The 18,837-nt window shown below is 38.2% G+C and overlaps 1 protein-coding gene across 1 annotated transcript in view; it reads left to right on the top strand.

The window, feature by feature from the left end:
• The first annotated feature begins 428 nt into the window (after positions 1-428).
• Positions 429-18,837, top strand: part of gramd1bb (GRAM domain containing 1Bb) — a 122,323-nt gene continuing 103,914 nt past the window's right edge. The window contains exon 1 of the mRNA XM_028463991.1: positions 429-555. The gene's annotated coding sequence lies outside the window, so the exon portion shown is untranslated. The remainder of the gene's footprint in view (positions 556-18,837) is intronic.

Raw genomic sequence — 18,837 nt, 5'->3', positions numbered from 1 at the left:
TGTGTAATACATGCTGTATTTGTTTCTGAAGCATTAAGTATTTGTCTGATGGGTACATTTCTTATTTGCAATATATATACATATATACAAAAAAATACATATGCGGTTTATTTCAATATATTTATATACTGTATTATTGTATACAGTTTGTTAAATAATAGTTGAATATTTCCCGGGCCACATTTTGTTTGAGCACGTGCCACCAGCCGTACACGTGCACGCAGTAGAGATTAACGGTCTGGATGAGGCAGTGGAACATAATAAGTGTCCTTGGGAGCCAATAAGAGGTTAAAAGAAGGTGGTCATTAGCGCGGTGTGGTCGGACACTGATAGGTCACTGCTCAGTGGTCTGTTCCCAGCCTCTCATCACTCAAACGCCGCGTTTCCGCCTCCGTGATTTGTTTGTTTGTTATGCGCACACATCGGATCAGTGTTCAGCGTGAGGATGGACGAGGACAGTCGGTGAGGATGTCCGCCTCTGTGTGGGTCTGCAGCCTCCAGGAAAAGTTTGGTGAAGTTGGTGAAGGAGAGGTTCTTCCATCTCTGATGAAACGGGTCAGACTTTTATACTGTATTACAACACATACTGAAACTAGTCTGTTGCTCTGGAATACGATACAGTAGATACAATATCGAACTACAAGTAATTTATTCAGATTTAAAAAAAAAAAAGGCTTTATATAAGCGTAGTGCGCCATTAGTATAAAGTACTGGTTTCCTCTGAGTAAATAGTGTGTATGTGTGTGAGAGAACTGGTAAAAACCAACACATGCTGCTTGTACAAACCAGCGCTCACACCTGTTTCCATTGTCCAAATTAATAAACCCCACCATTGTAATCAAACGAGAGCGGAAATAGTGTTGAATCCCCAGCCTCGTTATGCATTATGATATTAAATCATTTATCAGGGCTGCAAAGTTTCAATAAATGACAACAGTGAGACTTTAGTAACATGATGTGTTCTGGTGAAAAAAAAAAAGTGGCCTTTTTTTAAACATGGCTTTGGCCTGTTTTAACGTTGATTTCTAAATAGTACAATAAGGCAAAATACACTATTTTCTTCAAGCTGAAAACATTTATTTACACCACTTAAGTTGTAGTTTGTGAAAAATTACTATATATATGTACCTAAAATTTGCAAAATATTAAGTACAATATAAAAATGTGTTGTCATTTTCTGAATTTAAAGTTAGTTAATTCTGTTGTGACATATTCCCCAACTGCACTCCATCGCTTAACACATTTAACATTAGTAACCGGTTTAAACCCATTAGATAATTGTAGGAGCGTTTCCTAATTAATACAACATGTACTAGTGCAGACATAAGCAACTGGCTGCTCGGGGGCCAAATGCGGTCCTTGGTCTAATGTTATGTGGCCCCCAAAGTAAATGTCCAAAATGACAGAAAAATACACAAAACAAGAGCAAGATAGCACAAAAAAATACAAAGAATTACAACTATGCAGGAAAATACAGTAAAAGATGAGAAAAACAGAAAATACTCCAAAAACACTTAAAACTACTACAAAAATGAGCAAAAAGCAACAGTAATACACACAATTACTCAGAAAAATATACATTATAGAAAATGATGATAAAAACTCTTTGTTCTTTTCTGTATTAATGCTCAGATCGCTCAGTATTCTAACTGCCGACATGAATGTTGATCATGTGACCCTCCGAGCAAACAAACCCATTTTTGTGGCCCCACTATGATAGAAGTTGCCAATATAATTGTACAAGTTATAAATACTTATTCGTTACTTATAGTGTTGTTCGGTGCATGATAAGAGTACGTGTACAAAAGCATATAAGCAATAAAAAACAAAAGTTATATGGTTGAAATTAAATACTTATCCGGTTTCCTTTGCACATTTAGCTATATAAATAATCAACTTAGGATAACAAATCCACTGTCTTTTTAAACATTTCATTTGACAATCATGTTTCTTCTCCAACATAATAAACCATAGAGAACAAAATGCAATAAACAGGAACTGATTCTCTGTGAAAACTATATTTTTATGCATTTTGTAGGTGCTTTATACTTTGACATCCTTTAACTAGCCAATGAGAACATGAACAGGGCGTACTAACCTGGTAGTAGATATAAATGTGTGTGACGACATGGCAGGTGTTTTATGAGGTTAGATGTGGAAGCTCCTCTTTAACGTCTCTGCTTTGTTTAAAGTCAAAATAGTTCCAAATGTGACTTTTGGAGTTTGTTTTTTTGAGCAAAATGAATGATGCCACTGGCAATCGACGCTGCGGCAAACGCGCAGACCCGGTGCTTCAGCCAGGAGACAATATACTATAAAAATTAGAGCAATGATTGATTGGAATTCTAGGTTGGGGGAAAGAGCGCACACCCCCACCAAGTTTAGAGGCGCAAAATCAGCAGCAGGTGACCATCTCCAAAATCAAACTCCTTTATTTTGACATTGTCTATCAGCTCACCATATTTCATTTAAATCTGTTCAGAACGGACTGACAAATGCTGGTGAAAACATTGCCTTCTTGGTGGAGGTAATGAGGGGGTTCAGGATAAGGGGACATGTCAGTAATGTGGATACATACAGGAAGGAGAGAAGATCTATTGCATAAACCACAGGTTTATTCTCTTGATTCAGTGTGAAATCAAACTGTTTGTTTTCTAAGAGAGACACACGTGGGCTTGCATCTAAAAGAAAAGATAAAATTGAAATGATCCATTTCTGGTGCTGGTTTGGCAAAAATAAGGATAATGGTCTAACTGATCAAGAACAGCAGGGCAGGCTTTATATAGGCTGTGTGCAGGCGAGCTGCTGTAGCTAATGGTCTGATGCTGCTGAATGAAGAAAAGGTGAAGTGTGTGGGAGGACAGTGGAGTGAATGGGAATCCCAGGCTTACAAAAATAATAAGAACAGTCAACAGAGCCTACTACACCGTGACAGGTTTTAATATAGCTCATTTAAACAAAAACTAGTAATAGGGGTTTATTTTTATAATTCTGAATTCCTTAAGGCTGATGTCTGGAATATCTGTGAAACGTTTCGATGTCCCGCCCTAAACAGCTTCACTTCCTCGCACTGCCTCTGCCACGCCTCTACTTTTCTGCAAACGCGTCGTGGAACATAACGTGGTCGCATCGAGTTGCACTGATATATGTCTATGGGTCAGGTAAGAACCAAAATCATATTTACCTGTTTACTGTTGTGATGCGCGGCCTTGTTTCTGTGCACAATTCACTTGGATTGACAGTTTAAAGCTGCTTAAAGGCACACTAACTTTTGACCACTAGGGGCGCTAGACCTGTAACTTTCACGTCAAGCACCCCTAGTGGCCACAATCGCCGCAGCACTGTCGCAAAAATCAGCAGTCAGTCAGTCGGGCCAGCTTCCCTTGTCTTATGATTGTGTATGCAGATAGTAGTTGACCTGTAACTTCAGGATAAGGATCGGTGGGGCTGGGGTGCAAAGCGTGGCTGGGCTCGTGCCGTGTCGGTTGCGCGCCCCCCTACTCCCTGGTCGGGGCAGATGGGGGACGGTCATGCGTGAGGCTGTGTCCGGCACCGGGCGGAAGGCTAGTCGGTGGCCACCGGGTCTCAGCTAAAAAGACTAGGCCCCATCTTCTTAGCCTCCTCAGAAGCTGCTTTAAATGTTTTGCTTGCCTCGGCCATGACTAGGAGTAGAACAGGCGGAAAAATAGTAGCAAAAGCCTTATTAGCCCAATGAGTATATTTGAGCCTGTGGTCATGTGACTGCCATAAAGTGATACATTCTCCAGGTCACATAACCTGGCCAAAGACGGTTTGTCTCTCCAAACTTACCTGGTCGGTATTTCAAGAGGGAAGCCCCGCTCGGAGCATTGATGATGTCAAGCGCTGTATATTAGCCTGAGGAACTATTTTAAATAACTCATATGAGTCAACTCTTTAGGTCAAAAAGTCTGCGATGTACCTTTAACCACATTTCTCATTTTAGAAAACGTATCGTCATCCAATAGTTATCATAAATCCTCTGTTTGGGATTTACTCACAAACAAATGTCGAAGGGAGAAAATTATGCTCGAAAGTTTGTTTTTGACTCCACCAATGACGAGAATTGATCGACCAATGATTATGTGACTTGAACTTTGGAAAAGTTTTGCACTGTTTTTCATTTTTAAGTCATTAAAATTTAAGAAAGAAAATACCTTCGATTGGGACTCAAACTCGACTGTGATTTTGTTTACATGTTCACATCCTGAGCATGTAAACAAAAAAACAATACCTTTGTAGCACAGGATGTAATGCTAAACAAATATTACCTAAATTGTGTCAAATGTCTATAGTGTAATACTTGACTATATTAGATACATTATATACTGTATGATAATAGTCTTTCTATGCAAGTAAATAAAAAAATAATTATTACATTATTCATTCACTTATACTTGGGTCATCTATTTAATAATTCTAGGTGTAAAACTAGGGGAAAATATACCACATGATAGCCCCTCTGTCTAATGTTCCTATCCCACCATATCGTCCGCCACCTCATGTCACCGCTTCCTGTCAATCTTCCTGATAAATGGCTGTTCTATTTTCAACAGATGGTTTCCTATTTTTAATCTAGATATTTTCACTTTTATAGCATATCTCTTAAGGACACATCATAGCACAAATTGCCTTTACAGTTGTCCCAAAAAGATTAGAGGAGAAGAAACAAAAATAAATCAATTTCAGCCCTTAATTTATGTACCTCCAAAAAATGAAATTGGAGGTCCAGCAAAGGTAAAAGCAGCTGATCCGAGGAAATGCAATATCAAAAACATGTTTGTCATTAAGTACCAACGATGCACAAAACCTACTTCAACCCAGAAAGCCCCAGATATCACCAATATTGACTAATGTTTCCTGTTAAAATACAGCTTCATTAAGAAAAGGTAAATAGAGAAGAAGAATTGCATTTGTGTCCATCCAAGCTCAGGCCTCGAGTTCTTTGTTTTTAATTAAAATTTTAAGAAACTTTATTTAAAAAAACTGAAAGTGCTTCATGTTAAAAAAAAAGATATCCATCATTGTGTATTTTAAAAAAAAAGACTTATAGTTACAGTTGTAGGTATATTATTATTATTTTTTCTTTCTTTTTTTTCTTGAAAACATATAAATTATAGTAGTAAAACAGATAGTAGTACTTTTGGAATTCTATCAACTTTGAAACCATTAACTTATGGTAACTGTACCATAAAAAATTGAATCTGAATAATTAGTGCCAGTAAATCCTGAAGTGCGAGGCAGTAATAATTGTGTAGTGACAACCATAGCAGATGCTCATCTTTTTTCTTGCTGGGTTTTTTGATGCGACATCCCTGTATGCTGAAAAACAGCTATGGATCACCTGCTGTGGCACAGCTTGATCTTCATTTTATTTTTGCATGCATGCATTTTAGACAGTCACTCTCAGTCAGTCAGTCTCATTTTGTCTTCATTATGGACTTAATTTGGACGTGTTTTTATGGTGCTTTCAAACAAGACTAACCCTGCATCCTAGAATGTAGATTTATTCTGAAAGGGGTCAGCATTTGAGATGCAAAAACTCCCTTTGCTGCCCTACTTGTGCTTTGTTGGCTGTTTCACACTTAATCCTGCAGTGTTAGGATTTAGCAGGTTACAGGGTTGATTTTAGCATGAAAGGGCCTTTGACAAGCAGCCTATCATGGGTTAATACGGTACACAGAGTAAGAAAGGCTCTGGCCACCCATTGGACACAATATATAACAAAAAACTATTAAAGGTGTTGTTATATATTCATGTAAATGATTTGACATTTAAAAGTCTAGACAAAATAAATCCATAAAGAACTAGAAATCAAATGTTTAAATCTTTTGACCTTTTAATCAAGCTCAAAATTTAAAGATGTGTGCAAATCTGGGTATTCATAGTTGGATAAATGAGCCTTGTGAAAATAGATTCAAAATGGCTGAAATCATCTGTTTTGTCCTCATTGCTCAGGTACTTTACTGTATTATTAGCCTATGGAAATCCGAGGAATAATTATTTCTGAATGAAGCCATACTTATTGCACTGCACAATCTCAGGGCTTCTTGTTTCCAACCATCTTCAGTCAGCTGTTTTTGGTCATTGAGGATGGGAAACTGCCTCTAAAGACCACGGGGAATAATGATGGCCGTTGAAAACAGTGCTGACTTTGCAGTTCGAGTTTTTTTATTATTTTTTTTTTGAGTAGCTTTTGTTGTACTTGAGCAAAGCATAACATGCAGAAAAGCTTTCATCCCTTACTTTGAAACCCCCATTTTTGTGTTTATTTTTAGTATGAGCTTCCATTGGTAGCTCGTTAAATTTAAATGTCCAGTATTGTGCTATTTTTCACCCTTCTCCATTTGTTCTAAGAACCCCAACATCATAGTATTTGAGGTTTATTTTCCCAAACGTGCCTGTTTCCAGAGTTTAAGCCCTCTGAAAGTGACTTTATGAGCAGTTCTAAAAACGGGCTGTTTTGAGGGCCTGCTTATGCACATTCATGAGTGTGCGTGTCTGTAGACGCTGACTTCATGCCTTGCTCTGGCGAGGGGGATCAGTGATCACCAAAGCGATATTCTTTTGCTATCCACACACTATTGTTATTGTTTTCAGCCAAAAAGCTGCACAGTACAGTAAAACACATGGATATTTAAGCGGCTATTGTGATTGTGAGTCAGACAAAAACTATTTCATTGTGTGTATACGGCAGCAGCAGCAGCTGCTTTCAGTGACGTGCCGTGACCACTAGGGTTGGGTAGGCACGTTGCAAATCGAGACCACCAATGACAATTTCATGTTTCTGCTGGCAAGTGTTAATTCAATCCACATCAACTTTATTTGTATAAAGCAACTTACAACAGTCATCTCAATGCGCTTATCAAAATATAAAGTTCATAATAAGAAAGACAAAACCCAACAAGGTCCACATGAACAAGCATTTAGCCATCTAACAAAATCAACATCGTAAAACACCATTAAAGAAACATAAACAATTATTCATTATAATCTCCATACTCTCCCAACAAGATATATCTCATGACACGGCAGCGCATCTGTTGTTTGTGTTGGAGACAATGACAACAACAACAACTCAGAACAGCTTCAGTGAGGCGCATCCACAAAGCCAATCCTTCATTTTGTACCATTCACTGTGAAAAGTATGAAACATTTTCCGACCTTACCTTTGCTGAAGGTCTGGTAACTCAGGTGTTGGTCTCCCATCTTTTAAAAACTGTTGTTTTTCCTCAAATAAAAGTTTCTCTATCTTCTCTAGCGCTGTCATCCTGCCTATAGAGTTTTCCCGGCCACTCGCTAGAGAACGTAGCAGCAGCGGTCACATGGAATCAATTCACTAATGTACTGTGACCTTACATATAGCATTTGGCATAGCGCGGGTACATCCAAAGGCAGCGTAGAGAGCTGGTTGTCATCTTGGGGAACTGACTACGCATGCGCAAACATGTAAAACACGCTATGGGAACAGAGGCAGAGCTTTTGTGCTTTTGGGAGGGGGCGTGGCCTCCTCCTGCCTCACAGCGGAGTGAGACTGTGCAGCCGTACCAGGAAAATAGCGCTGTTTAGTAATTTGGGCTATGAAACGCAGAAAATGCGGACACTTTACAAACTTATAGGTACTGTAGGCTATTGGAAATGGAAAAATAAATAATTTATAATTATATTACAATTAAAACTGGGGATGTAACGATTCACTCAACTCCCGATACGATTCGATTCACGATACTGGGTTCACGATACGATTCTCTCACGATTCATTTTACAAAATGGGACTGTACTTAAATGACTGAAAAATATTCCTTTATTTTTTTGGGGGGAAAAAAAACTAGAAAATACTACTATTTTCCTTTTATTTTTCATTGTCAAAAGAATCCCTTGATGAACTATTCAAACAATGCAATTTAACTAAAAATAAATCTTGAATGAAATAAATAAAGGAATAATACAAATGAAGAAGCCTATTCATTTAAATTCTGGTTCCATAGTAAACACTACAAAACTGCATAATAGTTTTTTTTTTTTTAAAGTGCAACTGAAAATGTATTTTGTGACTTAACAATTGGACCTTAAAAAAAAAAAAAACAGTCTGCACTGTATTTGCGTCAGATATTTGTTTGAACCAGCAGGGGGCGCTGGTAACCCAGTGGTCAGTTGGCATGCAGCTAAGTGCAGTGAAGAAGAGATGCTATGCGCTAGCAGACAGAGCTAATAGAAAAACGTGACTTACAGATATTCACTTAATATTACAGATATTCTTTTGGTGCTAAAGGGGTAAAGAATCATTTATGAATATGTTTAAGAGTAGAAGGCGGCCAGAAAGAAAGTATTAGCAGATTTCGCCCGGCGCCAACACTTCTGGATAGCGCCCTCTGCTGGTTAAAAAAAAGTACTGCGATTCAATTTTTACAGCATCGATGTGAACCTTGATACCTATGAATCGATTTTTAACTGCCTTACGATTAATCGTTACATCCCTAATTAAAACAGATAATCAAAATATCAGTTCACCCTTGGTTAGGCACTGCCTACCTTACCTACCCTGACGACACGTCACTGGCTGTTTTCAAAATCACTTACCAGAGCTGCTACGTCGCTTTTTTCTCCTCCTCTCCTCTCCTAACCACAGGAATAGTCAATTTAAGGTGATAATCATTTGTTTTGTCCAACCGCTGCGTCGCATTGGGTCACAAACATGTCACATCAAGTCAAAGGCGATACGAGGCGATATAACAGGTACTAAAAATGGAACTGCTCCGGAGAAAGAGTTTCCGCTCGCTGATGTCAGCGAGCAGGGAAAATAACAAGGGTGGGAGGAAACAGAGCTTTTTCAAATTTAGCCCTCTGAATGAGGCTAAAGGGATGTATATCACTGTAGCAAAATTATTATGATAGACTTTAAACACTTAAACTTAAAGACTGTAATGTAAAGCCACTAATAAATGAAAAAGTTACTTGTACAAACTTTCTGGAATACAATGTAAAAAAAATAATTCAAAAATAAAGTTGCTCAAATCGCAAGCAGTAAATATGAATAAATAAATTTTAAAAAAGGCAAAATTTAGCTGTAAACAATAATGCAAAGAACACAGTGACAGAATGTCCACGCAGCAAAAAAGTTATTACATCAGTTACATTTCATAGCTGATGTTGATTAATCAGTGACGGCTAGGGGGAACAAAATAGTCATATATAGGGTTCACAATATGAAATACTCACCATACAATATAAAAAATTACAAAAATTTCCAATGAAGAGTTACAAATATTTAACAAATCTTTGTTGCATAAAAACTATTTGACTGCAAAAGTTGGAGACAGTCTGTGGGAGTGTTGATTTATACTTTGAACTTTCCATCCATTAGTTCCTTTTTCAGCACTGCAGCGACGGACGCGTTGGCTTGTTTTACCTGATTTTATTTTGTGAACCTTTGAATCATATATCGACATTTTATTTCGCAAAACGTTGTGCCATGAAATTTCGTTACATTCCTTGTGTAGGCTAAAATCATAGTTGCTTTGTTTTAATGTTGTGTTTTAATTGTGCCTTTCTTTACATGTGAGTCTCTGACTTATCTATTGTGTGATGAGTGAAGCTGTAAATGACTTAAAAAACTTGCTGCTGAGCTGAATCTAAAGTCATGACCTTGAGTTAGAGTAATTAAGGTCAATATATTAGTGCAATAAATATCACATAGTGTTCATTACCTTGCTCTCAAAGTAGTTCAGGGCATTGCAAGTTTATTAGTAAGTTCATTGATTTTCAGTTGCTGTGATAAGGGATGATGATAACTCCGCCTGTATTTGCTTAGAAAGCACAGCCCTGTTAATTTGGGTTTGATGTATTTATACTCCACTGAACAAATTTGCGGCACACGGACTCTCATTTCCAGTCCACACAGTCAGATATATATCTTTAATCTTGTTATGTAGAAGGCTTACAACTCTAAAAGTAAAAGGCAGCAAGACAAAGCAGATTGAAATATAACTTGTTCTTGGTCGCTCATTAGTTAGAATCACTAAATGACTTCCAATTACAGCTTTGATACATTAAATATAATTAACCTGCTCAGAGCTAATGAAGATAAATTGTCCAATTATTCAGGCCTCTGGGGGAAACTAATATCTGTATTTGATTGTTTCATCACATCCATTTGGATTTCTCTTCATCTATTACACATGATTTGTATAGTGTTAGTAATCTTTTTGCCTTGATTTTTTGACGTTGGACTCATAGATATATTTTCATGCTGTTCTTTATGTGGAAAAACAGCCGCTGGGACTCCGATGGGCTGTCATTACCAGGTGTTTAATGTTGATTAGTGAGCAGTGTGTCTCAGTTGGTTAGCAGATGTACAGGTAGTTGTTGCCCTATGGACGAGTCTTTAAAGCTGCTCCTACTGATCTTTTAACAAAGACCTTTGCCTGCGCTATACTGTAGCAAGGCTATTCTTAGAAGGTATCTCTAAATAAGAGATGAAAGCTATGGTTTTGATCTGCAAACCCAGAGGAGGAGGAGGACGTAGACCCTTTTATGTGAGATCTCCGGGACATTGGATGTCATAGCAGCTATGAGTAAGATGTCTGCACCTGGTATGGCTTGCACTGTCCCCACAGCAAATTGAACATATGTATTAACTATTTGTGCAGTTCTACTGACCATTCTTGTATATTTTAGGTGTATAGAGCTCAAGTTCCACATTCACACGGCAATGTTTTCTCTCTGTTTACATGAGGCCACTTAAATAGGTGGTCAGAGTGTCCCCATGATTCTAATCATTCTATATATACCTTTTATTAACCTTTGTAGATGTTTTCCTTGTGCATATATACATATTAGTTATACTCCCCTTCCCCCAAAAAAAAAATATATTACCAGCTGCCCCTAGCTAAAGTATATCACAAACACATTATTCAATAAACCACTCAAATATAGTAGCACAGATTTATAAAATAAAAGCAATGGATATGGAGTCATTAGGTTATTGCAGTTTTTTTCAACCTTGTGGTCAGGACCCCATGTGGGGTAGCCTCGAATTAAAATGTTGAGTAATTGGTAAAAAAAATAATTAATAATAATAATAATAATGACATAGGTAAAAATTGATTAAATTATAATTTTCCAAATACACATCACACACAATAAATATCAAATAACTGTATCCTATTTCCTATACTTAAACTTTCTCAAATATAAATCTAGCTCAACTAAAATGCAGTTTAAAAATATCTAGGGTGGAGCATTTGTCACTTTGTGCACTAATCCTGGCTACTCTGTATTTGTAACACATTTTAGTAAACATGATCAAAAACTAATTATAAAAATATAAAATGTCTCTGGGGTCGCTGGACATTTGTGATATCACAATGAGGTCACGACCCAAAAAAGGTTGGGTACCTCTGGGTTAATCTGAAGAAAAAAAAGAAAGCTTACATAATAATTCAAGAATGCTAGCATAGTTTCTGGGCAAACAAAAAAAAGTTTACAGTAAGGGTCCAGCAACATGGTTTGTACCCAGGGCCCAAAATGTGGTGCAAGGCCCCTGAGCGTCTGTAGAGGCTCGGCTTTACAGACAGTGACGGCCGGGGGAGTTGTTGCTTGAAGTCGCTTTAAAAAGTTCAAATTTTTCAACTTTGATTGACTAGGTCACACAGGACCTAATTGCTTGAATAAGACCACTCCAGGGCTTAATCCCTAGAGTTTCTTGTTGTGAGGCAGATGATGATGATAAGTTTATTTGTCATTGCACATGTTACAGAGCAACAGAGCAACAATATTGCGTTTCAGTTTCATCCCATCCAAGAAAACATGAAAAGGCAATCACACAGAACATTTATAACATGAGAGCACAGGAGTGAGAGAACTGCGGACTGCCACAAGGGCACCGCCCCTTGTTTAGTTGAGAAATGGGATAACAACAATGGGTCAGAAGAAGAGATAAAAAAAAAAAGGCAAAAACCAAACTAGGCCCTTGTAGGAAGGGCAGAGTTTGGGATCATGAAAAAACTCTTCAGCAACGTGGTGACAAAAAACCAATGAACACAACATTCAATTCAATACAGCAGCTCGTTAGCACAGAGAATGGATCTTTAGAATGGGTAGTTTGCAGGTCAGCCACAGTGTGGTGCTGCCTCTATAGCGCGCATCCTACTACCAACGCTGGGAGGGAGGAGTGGTTGGAGCCAGAGGAGACGGTGACAGGATATGTAGTGATGTAGGGGGAGTGAAAGTGTTTGTTGAGATAAGCCTGTTTACTCAGACTCTGCTGCTGACTCTCACACAGTGCATCTCAAATGCCAATAACATGGGACGGCGTTGCCGTGGAGATGACCTTGAAAATTTGTTGGCAGAGCCGGATCCAGGTGTACATGGAAAGTGAAGGACAGGTCAGAGTGTCGTATCAACATTCCATCTTTGAAGAGTTTGGAGAGAAAAAAACAGACCAGGCGAATGAGAATAGAGAAGGTGTTTTGACGGCTGGCCATAACATGACTGCCAGCCCTACTGTTCTGTTCCTGGGAAATTCGATCAGCAATCCAATAGTGTGGCCATTTCCTGTGAAACAAACTATTTACTCCTCTGAGAAAATTCGGAGAGTTTGTCTCCTTTCGTTGATGACTGCAGCTTCCAATAGTGCTGGCAACGTAATCAATCAGCAGAAGACCCAATATCATAAATTCCAATCTGGTGGTGGTGGACATCTTCCATTTCCTCAGGACTTGCGAACTCTCCCATTGCTCGTCCTTCTAGTAGAGAGAGTTGACCAAAAGCAAAGAAAAACCAGAAAATAAATTCCATGATTAAATTCCGGATCGGGATGCTGATAGAGGCTCCTGTTGGATTAAAACAAGATGAAACCATTACCACACCAGCGTGCTGGAGCTCATTTCATTGTTGTTGACACAAATTGAAATAAAGGTCAGATGAAATCAGTTGAAATTGAAGAGCTACAGGCTAAGAACAGCAGGGCTGCACTTTCCACAAAGACTGATAAAACAATCTTTTGGAAAGAGGTTGGGAATGTTTGTACAGTATATCAATTAGCTTTTCTCATTTAAAAATCACACCCTCGACGTATTTTTTGGAAATTCCTTTGACAGGTATAAGCTTAAAAAACTACCACATTATGAACATTTGCACTTGAATTGAAGTCTTCAGTCAATAAACCATCAGTTGAATGTTTTTGTATTGGATTTTTCCTTGTGGCAAACATTTGTGGTAAACAAGTAAGATTTTATTCTACAGCGAGGTTTACTGTAATATTTTATAAATACTTCATGCTTCAAACGCAAAGCCGTGATATACTGTACATGCATCGCTTGTGTGTTACAATATGTTTCCTGGCAAAGCGTTCATTTCTCACTGTTCCCTTTGTATTGTGATTTTACGTGTATTCTAATCACTGTGAGAGTGCCTTCTGCAATCTGCAAACATTTTTCAACTTTGCGGTTACAGGGTCATATGGCTAAGAATAGATATTCAGGAAACAATAGAGCTAAACCTTTGATAGACCGTAATGACACGTGAAAGTCAAGCAATCACATGGTTGTTGTGTGCCAGTGCAGCCATTAGAGGTGATGGATAACTGTGATTTGTGTTTAAGCTACAACAGCAAACCTACTATTGACTGTGCTCTACATTTTGATATTGTTACAGATTACAGGTGTGTCAACATGGTCTCATAACAGCTTTCTCACGTGTTTGTTCAGCTGTAAAAGCCCTACCCCACTGTGGAAGTTTAGATTAGTCTCATTTTATGTTCTTTAAAGTGCCATATCAATCATTGCCGCACAATGTGCACTTCAAAGATTTAATCAAATGCAACCCCCGCTCTATCATACATACATGTGGCTAGGAAAAAGAGCAGCATTGACGATTATCCATTTTGGTATCCTATCATATCGTTGCATTTCTTGAGCTACTGAATACTTATGTGTCTTATCTCAGTGCAAACTTCCCATACATTCATTGGAGGAATAGCTGTAAACTTTCAGAATGTAAACAGTTTACTTTAAGACATATTTCAACATTTCAACAACTACACTCCAGTGTGTAGCCTTCACGGATTACACGAATGCCACAAGTCAAACACCCTCTAAAGCAGGTAATAGTACAATAAACACAATATGTAGACAAAGTGCGTTTTAAGCTTCTCATCTTCTGACTTTTACACAAACTGTAATGACGTGACCTGCCCTGCTGTTCAATCCTGTGTTGCAGATATTGTACACTCAAAACTAATTTTTGGATTTTCACTCATCATCCGTGTGCTGCTACCCTTAACGTGACCCTACATAACTCTATCATCAACTCTTGTTGGTGGATTTTGATATTTACAGGTATATTTTATGTAACACTAGGAGCAATCCAGACCTTGCATGCCTCAGCAGTCTCTGCAGCCTCTTGTTCACCCGGCTACAGAATACGCATACAAGATTTTCAAAACCTTAATTTAACTACCCCACCCCATCTTTCATGTTCCCACTACACTTCACTACACTACAACGCCAAACACTCAGAAACACCTCAACATCTGCGGATGCCAACTGTTAAGGTAAAGCCTCTAATCCAAGGAGAGAGATTCTCCAGATTCAGGTTAGCACTTAAATATTCTCACCTTTAACATTGTTTTTCCAAAAATACATTAGCTATTACAAATGACTAAACTAAAACAACAGTATTCCACTCTTCAGTTGTTACTCAATGTCTTGCTATCCCTAACCTGGATTTAGTCCAGCATTGTCTGTGTGACCTCAAGCTACTGGAACGTGTGAAACTGTAATAGGAAACGTTGTTTTATCATTAATAATGCATTACTCCCCACTTCTATGACCTGCCTCCAGGTCTGTGTGCATGCATGAGCATTGGCACAAAGCTATGTATGATGAAATCCAAAAACGAGATGCTATTGAGTGTCAAACTTCAACTTGATTGTGCATTGATCCTCCAGATCTTCTGGTCTTTGATTGTACATTAATGACTGTTGACATTGTTGCTACAGGATACATTATGCTTTTGAAATACCCCCTTGTATTTGCCACTTAACAAAGTATCTCACGTACCGTATTTGCAACTTCCATCCTCTATTACAGTGTTTTTCCATTTTTGTTTTTAACCAAGGTACATCTTTTCATGGAAAAAATTCCAAGGCACACCACCAACCGAAAATGTAAAAAAAAAACTTTGTAGCCTATATTAACAATATACAGTCATTCTTATCAAAGGGTCTTGAATAGCAATCAAATCAACACAAATAATTTTTTTTAAATGATATTTCATATTTCTTTTTTCTAATGAAAAGTGCAATTAACAATCTGCAGTAATTCTTATAACTATTTTTAATAGGAATCAAATAAACAACAACAAAACAAATGTTTATAAATTCTCTAAAAATACACATCATGGGACATGAAATAACAGAAACGTAATAGAAACTAAAACACTCTTCATACCTCTTAAATGAAATCTAAATAGCAGAAATAAATCATATATTTAGATTAACACCTTGAAAAGAGTTTAGTCCACATCACATGGTTTTACATGCGCACCACTATACACTGGCTATATAATGGGCTTTCTGGAAATGGTCCGGTTTAACCCCCACGCACACACACGGAGGCGGTACACAGGAGAGCAGCAGGTGAGATGAGTAGACATGGAGTGTGCCTGTTAAATGCACTACTACAGCACTACTAAAGGGAAACTCAGGGAAAACAAGGCACAGTCTGCATTTGAATAGTCCCTCCTATCTCCTTTCCTATCTACTTTTCCATAACCCCGTGGATGATGTCACAGGGTAAAGGAAAGGTGTTAGGAGAGGAGTTAGGAAAAGGCCATCACGGCCGCGAAGGTTAGTGACGTCTGCCATGGTCTGCCATGGATAAAATACTGCAAATTTCTGAAAATGGACTAAAAGCTCATTTATAACACTTTCAGCTAATATAATCTAAAAAATCACAAGGTTTAAATGTAAATCAAAGGAAAAGAGGCTACCAGACTACGAGGAACAAAAGTGAAACTAAAAGAATGTCACATTGAGAATGGTTGCTCACGCTCACCTTCCACTCAGGAATATGTTGATAATAATGTAGCTAAAAAATGTCTCTGATCCCTTTTTCTTGAAGAACAATGTCTGTTTTATGTCAGTTATGATCTGATATTGTCTGCATATCATAACATATGGGTTTTAGATTATTTAAAATTGTTCAAGGCATATTATTGCATTGGCAATTTACATGATCTTAATTACTTATCGTGGGTTTCCGTGAGCACACGGGTGTGCATTTCCCTTTAAATGTTGATGCCGCAAGGAATTGAGGGTCAGCATTATCTCATCTCCTTTGGTAAAGGATTCATTAGTGTTTCCTAGGCTAAAGGAAGTTAAATAAGGAAGCATTGCGCCTATTTTCCTGAGCTTAAAGAGAACTCGGACGCTCTTTATCATGGCCACCACTTAAAGGGGACATATCATGGTTTTAAATCCTTCCTTTTTACATATAAATCATACAGTTGTGGTCTATATAAAGCGGAACTGCAATGCTTGGGTCTGAATTCCTCATTATTATAGCTCCACAGGCCCTTTTTCTACCCCTTTTCTGATGTGCTTCTGAGAGCAACTCGTTTTGGTGCGGTCTCTTTAAATGCAAATGAGACACTCCATACCCCGCCCCCTCTTCAGGTGACACTCGGTTCAACTCCACCCTACTCGGCCATTTTTGTAGTTTGATTGAAGAGATATGGCTATGGAGCGGCGCATAAACTTTTTATTCAGAGGTTAGTTACAAAATGTCAACAACAGAAGACTTGTCCATCCAGCCTTACATGTTACAGCCAGAGTCTGACCAGGTGGCGCGAGATGAAAATGAAGATGATGAACCTGCAGAACCCTAACAAGTGAGCTAACACAAGCACCGAGCTAACGCTAGCGCCAAGCTAACGTCACGAAATGCATTTTAATAGTCTTTTCAAAGACAAAAACGGCAAAATGAAATGACTAATGAAAACTTTCGACTTAAATTAAATCACGTAGGCCATATCGTCAAGGATCTAAAACAAGCACACAGCGCTAACATATGAAGTCTGAAGACGGTGCAACTGCTAATGCTAACAAAACAATGACAGGGACATCACACTTTTTAGCGTTATTTACAGCTTACTGTACTCTGTTCGTCGTCTCCAAAGATATAAAGAATTGAACCCTCAATCAGACAAAGTCTTTCGGTAAATCCTTCTTTATACTGGTGAAGCAGTCATCCTTGAAGTGCTTTGCGCACACAAAAATGACCTTACCCACAGATGTGGGTACATTTCTGTGAAAAATAAAACTCACCCAGGCACTTTGAAAAGGTTCTGATGCTGGGAGACGGTGTAATGAAGCGTGTGGGTTACTACATCCAACAACCAAACATTTTGACTTATCCTCTCGTAACTTCGGCATCCTTGAGCTTAGACTACAAAATAAAAGCGAGAAATAAAAATGGCGGATTGCTCGAAGTGTTGGACCTGGAGTTGATGTCCTAATTTGGCAGTTCCGCTGCAAATACTGTGATGTAATAGTTCAAAAAACGTAATAGAGAATAGAAAAATCGAAACAGATTGAAAAATATGAGCAAAACAGAATATAAAGATATCTACGGAGCACCTGAAGACACTAATTTGATTTTTTCTGTACTTCTAAGCACTCTAAATATACAACAAAATGCATTTAAGGGCTAAAAAAGTGGATTTAGCATGATATGTCCCCTTTAAACACTTCTGGGGGTGAAGGTACAGTGGATAGGAAAAGAGATAGGAGGGACTATTCAGACGCAGCCACAGTCTATCAGCACAGGGTCCACAAACACTGCTGTACTCAACGTGAGCACGCACTGACATCGTCATGGTGCGACTTCTCACCCGCAGCACGGAGCGAGAGAGGGAGAGAAAAGTACACTCTGTGGGAAGTGACGAGGCGCTTACAGCCGCTCCGTCACAAGAGCAATTAGGTGAAATTGAATAATTTCCCATGGCACACCTGACGATCTCCCAATGACCTCAAGCTACTGCCGCAGCACAGTGGTTGAAAAACGCTGCTCGGTTAAGCAATAAAGCTTTTGTCTCGATAGAAGTTTTATAATCGTCCTCATCTCTTGAACATGTTTAGGTAGAATTAAAATCTTAGACCCACCATAGATTTTTTTTTTTTTTTTTGGTTTTACATTGTGAGTAAAACTGTAAAATCATTCCCCGTATCCCCCTTATCTACTAGCTAGGGTAATCGCTTTATACTGTACGGCCTGAAATTCTATTTTACGATTCTTAATAACTTTTTTTTAATTGACTCATCATAGCTTTCCAATAATTTGTCCCATATACAGAACAGATATTGTAGTATTGCAAATGGAATTTGTGAAGAAACAAATGCTAATACTGTAGTCGTGTTTACTACCAATTTGGTGTTTGCTGTGTTTTGACCCAGTTTTACTACAATGCTTCCACTCACTCACTGTTACTTCCAGGCCTTATATTAGTTTTTTTTTATTGTGATTCATTTTACAAGAGAGCTGCACTTCTGTCCTAAAATGGGCTTGACCCATTTTCAGTTACAGTAACTATTGCTGATCATCCAACAAAAAATGATGTTAACTGTGTTTCTTTAGGTCATGGTTGAACATGTTGTGCAAGATTTGGGTTTTTGTTAAAAACTCTTGCAAACTCATCACCTCAATGCCCTTTTTACCTATAGTTATCACTCAAATCAATGCTGTGTAGAATGTCAGGGATCAACAAGGTTAACTTGTTATCTAAGTATTGTTTGTGGATATTGATCGAGTTTAGAGG

The sequence above is a fragment of the Gouania willdenowi genome, chromosome 13 (genome assembly GCF_900634775.1).
Source record: "Gouania willdenowi chromosome 13, fGouWil2.1, whole genome shotgun sequence".
Taxonomy (NCBI): domain Eukaryota; kingdom Metazoa; phylum Chordata; class Actinopteri; order Blenniiformes; family Gobiesocidae; genus Gouania; species Gouania willdenowi.
The sequence above is the reverse complement of the archived record's forward strand: the minus strand, read 5'-3'. Positions and strand labels throughout refer to the sequence as shown.